The sequence below is a fragment of the Mustela lutreola genome, chromosome 4 (assembly GCF_030435805.1).
Source record: "Mustela lutreola isolate mMusLut2 chromosome 4, mMusLut2.pri, whole genome shotgun sequence".
Classification (NCBI taxonomy): Eukaryota; Metazoa; Chordata; class Mammalia; order Carnivora; family Mustelidae; genus Mustela; species Mustela lutreola.
Window position 1 is genome coordinate 166412416 of NC_081293.1, and position 8488 is coordinate 166420903.

Here is an 8488-nt window from a genome sequence, read left to right on the forward strand (position 1 = left end):
ACAAAATGCAGTGAAAGCACAGAAGGCTAATTGTATTCGGAAGTATTAGGAAAGACATGTTGACAAATTATATGGTACCATTGAATAGCTCCTGAAAGAGGGAGTAGACATGCTAGTCACATATCAAGGCCTAAGGATTGGATGGAGAGAAGAACTTTTAAGGTGTATAAGAAGACATGTCCAAAATCTGGGAAAATATGGAAGTTTGAAACATTAGGGAAACATACAGTATGTCTGGACTCATTGGGCAGAAATTTGAATGCAGAGATCAAAGAAAAGTATTCTGGAGATAGGGACGGATACAGTAGTCAAAGATTTTACAAGTTTTAGGCTTCTGCCTTAGGAAGTAGGAGGAGGCATTTGGAAAGTTTAAGACCAATCAGAGGATTCGAATTGCATTTCAGAAATAGAATTGTGATTTCACTGTGATAGATAAAACCACATGGGGCAAGATTTATTTTTTCTATATTCCCCAAACACTATTAGAGATTTGGTGTGTGTTGAGCCCTAGGGATATAATAATAGCCAGTGGAATTTACAGTTTAGGGGAGGAGCTGCACAAAACTCAAGCATAGATATACCCTTTAAAAATTAGAAACTCAGTGAGGGAAAGGACTTTAGCCAGTGGTCAGGGAAGGACACTCTTAGAACTTTTGTTGCTATAAACAACACATTATGTGTGATTTACAGCAACCAGATTGTCATGGCACTTGAGCTGAGAATGTTGAGGAGTTCTAAGGTAATATTCAACCTGGAATTTGTTCTATTACACCCCAATCTAGAAGATTTATTAAAATCATTTTATTGCAGGTATATATTCAGAAAAAGTATTTTCATAAAAAGAATTTTTCAAGACGAGTTGAAAATAACAACAATTTTGGAGGTTATTGCATTTGTATTAATCTTCAAATAGAAAGAGAAATACTTGAAGTCTGTAACTAAATATTTAACTTTGAGCAATTATAAAGCTATGGAAAAGATATTGTACTAAAGTTAGCATAGGAGGCCTGATATAACAGAATAATCAGATCTGTATGAATTGGTAGTGATTACAGTGAACCATGGACTGGTTTCATATACTAAAGTGGGTCAGGGCACAGTGTAGAAACAGCTGTCACAAAGAAGTCTCCATCATGGATCAGGAAAGACATTTTATAAGCTTCTCTGGTCATTGATGGGGCATATGTGATTCAAAACAGAACCACAACCTATTTTTTATTTTACTGTATGTGTGCATATGGTTTCCTTATCTAATAACTGTATTTTATTTTATATGTGTGACTTTTATTTTTTAGGTGTAATCTATATATAGTTAAGATTTTAGTATAAATTTATAAACTATAGATTTTATAATGTAGGTTTTCTTAACTAAAAATTTTAAATGATATTCCAAATAATCTTTTACCAACTTATCTGGATTGGTTAGATTCTGTAGCAATTATATATACAAAGTAAGTAACACCTAATGATATATGAGCAAGGCCTATTCCTATATAGTGTGTTGGCAAGTAGTTAACGTTTTTTAAATTAAAAGGTTGTTTATGTCTTTTAGAAAGTGTTATATTATAGTGCCTAATAGTGTTGACTTAGCTGTCAGATGGCCTGGATTCTAATCCTGTGTCTACCATTTGTTAGCTTGAACTTCAGGCAAATTACTATCTAATCTTGTTGTTTCAGTTTCTTCACATTTAGAATAGGGAGTGAAATGCTACCTACATATATGCTATCTATATATAGGCAGGTTGTAAGAATTCAATGAGATAAGTCACAACCTCTTCCACATATTAATTGCTCAATGTTTTAACTTCTGATTATTTAGCAAAAAAAAAAAGTGCATTGTTTCCCTAAAGAAAAATAATTTGCTATCTAAAATCAAAAGTAAAGTTGGAAAAATAGGTTCATTTTTCTCTGATTAAAGTAACAAATCTGTGTTCAATAACAAGGTCATCTCATGAAAAGGAGGAGAGAAAAAACTCTATCCTCTGTGTAGTTCATGAAGTTTCATGTAAAACTTTTGGTAATCACAGTGTGGATATATAGGTAACATAGTATTCATATGATGTTCCTTTTTAATTGGTTTATCTAGTTGACACTTTGATAGTTTTTATTAGCATTATCATTTGGATGGTCATGAATATCTTGGTTGAAGACCAAAATCTCTTAGCATGATTTTACTTAAGTGATTTACTTTAAGAAATGTTTCAAAAATCAAGGTATACATTTATAAATTAAAACTAATAAAAGAGAATAAACAACAATATGTAAATGAGTTGTTCAGTAAAGTGTTCCCATTAAAATTAGTTTCTTATTTGGGGAGAGGATTGGTGAAGAAGAAAAGCCTAAAACTAGGGGCACCTGGATGGCTCAGTGGATTATGCCTCTGCCTTCAGCTCAGGTCATGATCTCAGGGTCCTGGGATCAAGCCCTGCATTGGGTTCTCTGCTCAGCAAGGAGCCTGCTTCCCCTCCCCACTCTCTGTCTGCCTCTCTGTCAAATAAATAAGTAAAATCTTTTTTTTAAAAAAAGCATAAAACTATATAAGAATTCTCCTTATTTTATAAATAATTTAAAAATGACATCAAAATGCAAAAATGATGGCCATTATTTCATTTCACTCCTAGATATATTTGAAATGTAGGTGAATATTTTTTAAAGATTTTATTTATTTATTTATTTATTTAGAGAGTCAGGGTGGGGAGAGGAAGAGGGAGAAAGAAAATCTCAAACAGACCCCATGCTGAGCAGGGAGCCCAGTGCATGGCTTGATCTCACAAAAATCGTGCAGGTCTAATCCAGTCAAGAAATGGGTAGAGGACATGAACAGACATTTCTGCAAAGAAGACATCCAGATGGCCAACAGACACATAAAAAAGTGCTCCACATCACTCAGCATCAGGGAAATACAAATCAAAACCACAATGAGATATCACCTCACACCAGTCAGAATGGCTAAAATTAGCAAGTCAGGGAATGACAGATGCTGGTGAGGATGCAGAGAAAGGGAAACCCTCCTACACTGTTGGTGGGAATGCAAGTTGGTGCAACCACTCTGCAAAACAGCATGAAGGTTCCTCAGAACTTGAAAACAGAGCTACCCTACAACCCAGCAATCGCACTACTAGGTATTTACCCTAAAGATACAAATGTAGTGATCCGAAGGGGCATGTGCACCCGAATGTTTATAGCAGCAATGTCCACAATAACCAAACTATGGAAAGAACCTAGATGTTCATCAACAGATGAAAGGATAAAGAAGAAGTGATATATATATATATATATATATATATATATATATATTTATATTTATATAATGGAATACTATGCAGCCATCAAAAGAAATGAAATCTTGCCATTTGCAATAACCTGGATCGAACTAGAGGGTATTATGCTTAGTGAAATAAGTCAATAAGAGAAAGACAATTATCATATGATCTCCCTGATAGGAGGAAGTCAAGAGGCAACATGGGGGATTTGAGGGGTAAGAAAGGAATAAATGAAGCAAGATGGGATTGGGATGGAGACAAACCATAAGAGACTCTTAATGTCACAAAACAAACTGAGGGTTGCAGGGGTGAGGGGGGTAGGAAGAGGGTGGTTGGGTTATGGACATTGGGGAAGGTATGTGCTATGGTGAGTGCTGTGAAGTGTAAACCTGGTGATTCACAGACCTGTACCCCTGGGGCTAATAATACATTATATGTTAATAAAAAATTTAAAAAGTAGAAAAATAAAGTAAAAAAAAATCATACATTTATCACTGAAATCATGCATGACCTGAACTGATATCAGGAGATCAGGAGTTGGGCACCTAACTGACTGAGCCACCCAGATGCCCCAAAATGTATCTGAATATTTAGGAACACAGAAATCTTGCTATGTCTAAAATGTTTGGATATTATAGGTGAAAGTCCTCTATAATAAAATTAACTTTATTTATAAATTATTTGTACTTCTCCTTTGTTAGAATATTTTAAACACCTTGAAAGCACTGACTATATCTTAATTCATTTTGTATTTCCTTCAGGTTAAGGCATATAAACATTTGTTCAATTATTATAAAGTTCATGATAAATTTCACTTATACCAAGTTTTACTCTAAATATAATATGTTCTAATTGGATTCTAATGTAAACAGTTATCAAAATATCTTCATTTAGAATTTCATTAGGAAATAGATTTTTCTGTCACTATTAGGGCTTACTGAAAGATGAAAGTAAAGGATATTTTTAGCCTATACTGACATGGTTTTCAAACTGATATTTATTGACCTCTTATAGATATACTAGCTATTGGAAAGGTTGAAAAAATGTATTTCAAAGACCTGTAGTACAAAATGGAAAAGGAAAGACACAATTTAAATTAATTTTTCACAGCTCTAAAATAATGAAAGCCAAATTTCATCTGAAACAAGGTATATATTTTTTATTTTGAAAATAATAAAATTGAACAGATATGGGTTTAAAAACTTGGTCTTTATGGGCAATCTGTATTTTAAGCAAGAACTGGTGCTGGGATTGAATTTGGGGGAAAATATTTGAGTGGGGTATAAGCATTTAATTAAAGTTAATATTTTGACTGTATTATTTGTGTACAACAGAGAAAAATGTATAGAATATAATTATCTTGGCCATTATTTCAAACAGGATACTTGAACTCTTTCAAAGTTTTATTGTTTTTTTCTCTTTCAGTGTTGGTAATAACTTAATTTTCCTGTTGAAAACATCACTAATGTCAGACCAGAATCCCTAACAGAAAGGCTAATTGCTGTCATTACCATGAAGTTTGGTCTAACCTTTTTCTCATCAGCGCTACCTTAAAAAAAAAAAAAAAATTCTCAGGAGCCAATAGTTCATTAAAACATCATGACCTATGCACTCTTTTCCTCAACACTTTTCTCTTGGCAGTGGAGAATAGAATTTTTACTGAATTTTGATTGAGTGTGTGTAGAAATGAATCTAATGCCTTGATATTTTTGGTTTTTTTTTTTTGGGGGGGGGAATGTTAAGCATTCAAAATTTCATAATACATTCTAAGTGGTTTTATATCTGAAGAGTAAAAGCCTTAAGTATGTTCCTAACATACTACTTCTACTTTTTGTAAGAAATGTTTGACTCTATATACAAGTTAAAAAATAAAAAACAAAAAACAAAAAAGCAGGGGTGCCTGAGTGGCTCAGTGTGTTACGCCTTTGCCTTCAGTTCAGGTCATGATCTTGGGGTCCTGGGATGGAGTCCTGTATCGGGCTCTCTGCTCAGCAGGAAGCCTGCTCCCCACTCTGCCTGCTTCTCTGCCTACTGGTGATCTCTCTCTCTCTCCCTGTCAAATAAATAAAGAAAGAAATAATCTCTTTTTTTTTTTTAAAGCAAAAACAATATTGGGTCAAATGCTGAATTCTTACATTTTTTGTTGTTGACAGGTATTTCAATATTGTCTGTTCTGTGAAAAATGTTAGCGTTCTGTGGAAGGACAGTCTCTCAGCCCTACAAGACTCAGTCCTTATATTTCTTCTGTGATTGTTTCTGTCTTTCTTAATTAACTCGTAGAAGTGGATATTAGCAACTAAGATCATAATATAATTGTATATCTTGTTGCCATAAGAGGATTTTATTTTTAAGAAGACATTATTTTCTGCTTCAGGGTAAAGATATATATATTTTAGTGTCATATTTGTCCTAAATTCAGCTGTGCTACCTAAGAATCTGGTTTTCATTATTTTTGATGAGGAGAGAACTGTTCTAAGCTCAAATAAAGACATGTGAATACATTGGGCTGATGTTACAACTCAACACTTATGCTTGTTATTAGCTTGTGACTATACTACCTGGCGTCCACATAATTTGCCATTTTTGAAATCTGAACTCAGATACACAGGACAGTTCTTTAAACATAGACACACACACACACACTCACCATTTCAAAATGATTATTTTAACCAAATGCAACTGGAACTCGGCAATTATGAAATGTGTCATTTTCCCCCAAAGGAACTTCTGAGAATGTTGCCCAAATCAGACTTTTATCTTTTGAAACAAAACTTGAAATTTAGCAAAGATGTATTTCTTACCACACATACATATCATTATATGAAAAAATTAAGGACATCACATCATCCCTGGTATCTGGATTAGTTCAGTTGCTATTCAATTTTTAAATGAGAAAAGGAAATTTTCTTTAAATTGAGAGTTTTCCCCCCAAAGACCTAGTTATGAAGTATTCCATAGCTAAGAGAAACATGTCATTAGATGACAAATAGAATTTTTTTCAGAGAAGGAGATATTCATGTTTATTATTTTTTAATCTTATCAAAGAAACTCTTCATTTTTATCTAAATTTAGATAAGCAAATATAAAAAATAAGTAGTTTACTTGTTTCCATTTATAAGGAACATTCTGTGTATCATCTAATTTCATCATTTATCTGTGTTCAACCTTACTAATCTTATATCATTACACCCTTGAGTCTTTGTAATAATTGCATATAACCAATGTGAATAATTTACCTTTAAGCACAAATATATTTGGTCATATGTAATCTGTGAACTCACAGATGTGAATATCATTAAGATGAATCATTTGGAAACTTAACATTTGTGGATGGATTTCAGGCAGGCTCAATTTACTCTAATTCTGCTGCACAAAGTCTACTGAAATGTCTTATATCTAAATTCCAGCATTTATGATCCTTTTTAGTTATTAATGACTTATGATGGATAGAGTGATGACAAACTAGGTCATCTTGTTATAGATTCAGTAATATAAAACATGATTTTTACAATTTGTACTATATACTAACATAAAATTCTTACTTTTTCCATCTTGCTATACTTCTGCTCAGAAAAATTTTGCTAACTTCCAAGATGCTACAGTGAAATCATTACCTTGATATTAAAGGAATTTATATTACTATTTGACTAATCTGTATTTTCTATTCAAATTTTGACCATATTCCTACATAAATTCTTCTAAGTAGTCATATTTATTTGTTAACTTCTGAAATTCAATCTTTTCATTTCTAGTTTCCCAGTTCATCATCCTTGGTGAATCAGGTATAGAGACTAGAAATTCAGCACCATGAATAGTTTTTGTAGTGTTGAAGTCAGCGGCTTCCTTTAATACAGAGTGAGCCTTGCCAATCTACCCTCTGCAGAATCTGTCCAGCTCTTACAAGTGCCATGTCTGCTTCCTCCAGAGTCACTGCTATGAAGAAAGTGGTTCAATAGTTCCAGCTGGAAACCAGACTCAGCCACATGAAGGTTTCTCAGGCAGCTGCAGATTTGAAACAATTCTGTCTGTAGAATGCTCAACATGACCCCTGGTGACTAGAGTATCTTCAAGTAGGAATTCCTTAAGACTCCAGAAAGTCTGTTCCTTTTTGTAGCAAAAAAAAAAAAAAATCTTTGGATGGTTTTCTAAACCACTATTTATGAACCGGTGAGTATTCAAAAGAGAACTGGATTTGAAACCTATGCAAATCTTATCCCTATAACACATACCATACTATATTAAGTCCTGCTTTTGTCAGTGCTTCACATCTACTTCTCTGAATCTTCATAAATTTCTATTTCACAAAGCTAATTATTTTATATACACTGGCAGCAGTATACAATAAAATACTTAGTGAAAAAAAAAAGAGTCATCCTTAATAACCCTGCTCTTTCTAAAAAAAGTTTTATTACAGTATAATTAACATACAGTGTTATATTAGTTTTAAGTATACAATATAATGATTCAGTAATTCTATACATTGCTTAGTGCTCCTCAAGATAAGTGTATTCTTAATGTCCTTTATCTATCTATAGTTGTATATCTATCTAATGTTCCTCCACCCACCTCCCCTCTGGCAACTACAGTTTGTTCTCTGTTTTTAAGACTCTAGTTTTCTTTTTCTTTTTTTTTGTTTGTTTTGTTTCTTAAATTCTGCATATTAATTCCACATAATTAATTTCATGTATTTGTCTTTCTCTGCTTGACTTATCTCAATTAGCATTATATCTGCTAGGTCCATCCATGTTGTTACAAATGAGCCCTTTCATTCCAGAATTTTTGTGGATCCCCAAAAGTCCAATTTATGTTCTTATCTTTGATATGTTTAATTCATCAATGTCAAAGAAAATGTTTTTTCTTATATATTTGCTTTCCAACTAGTGCTAGCAATAATGCATCTCTTTTACATACATATTCTCTTTATCTGCATTATAGTCGCTAATATTTTTGACAGAGATCTATAGATTAAAAAGCCTTATTAATTTATTGGGAGAGTCTGACTACATATGTATATATTGGACATAACTGAATCCATTTTCCCTGTTTCAAAATGAAGAATTTACCTAGATAGTTTTTTTTTATCTTTCCAGTTTGAATTTATATCTAACCTGGCTGCATCTGTTTTTGTAGTCAGTTCTGCTTAACTAAGTTACTCTTTACATTTTCTCCTGTCTCCTGATTTATCTCTCTCTCTTTTTTCCTATACTGTTTACTTTATCCCCTTT

The 8488-nt window shown here is 32.8% G+C and overlaps 1 pseudogene; it reads left to right on the forward strand.

Annotated features, from left to right (window-relative positions):
• Positions 1-7171: 7171 nt before the first annotated feature.
• LOC131830426 (guanine nucleotide-binding protein G(I)/G(S)/G(O) subunit gamma-5-like) lies at positions 7172-7377 on the forward strand (annotated as a pseudogene).
• The last annotated feature ends 1111 nt before the right edge of the window (positions 7378-8488 follow it).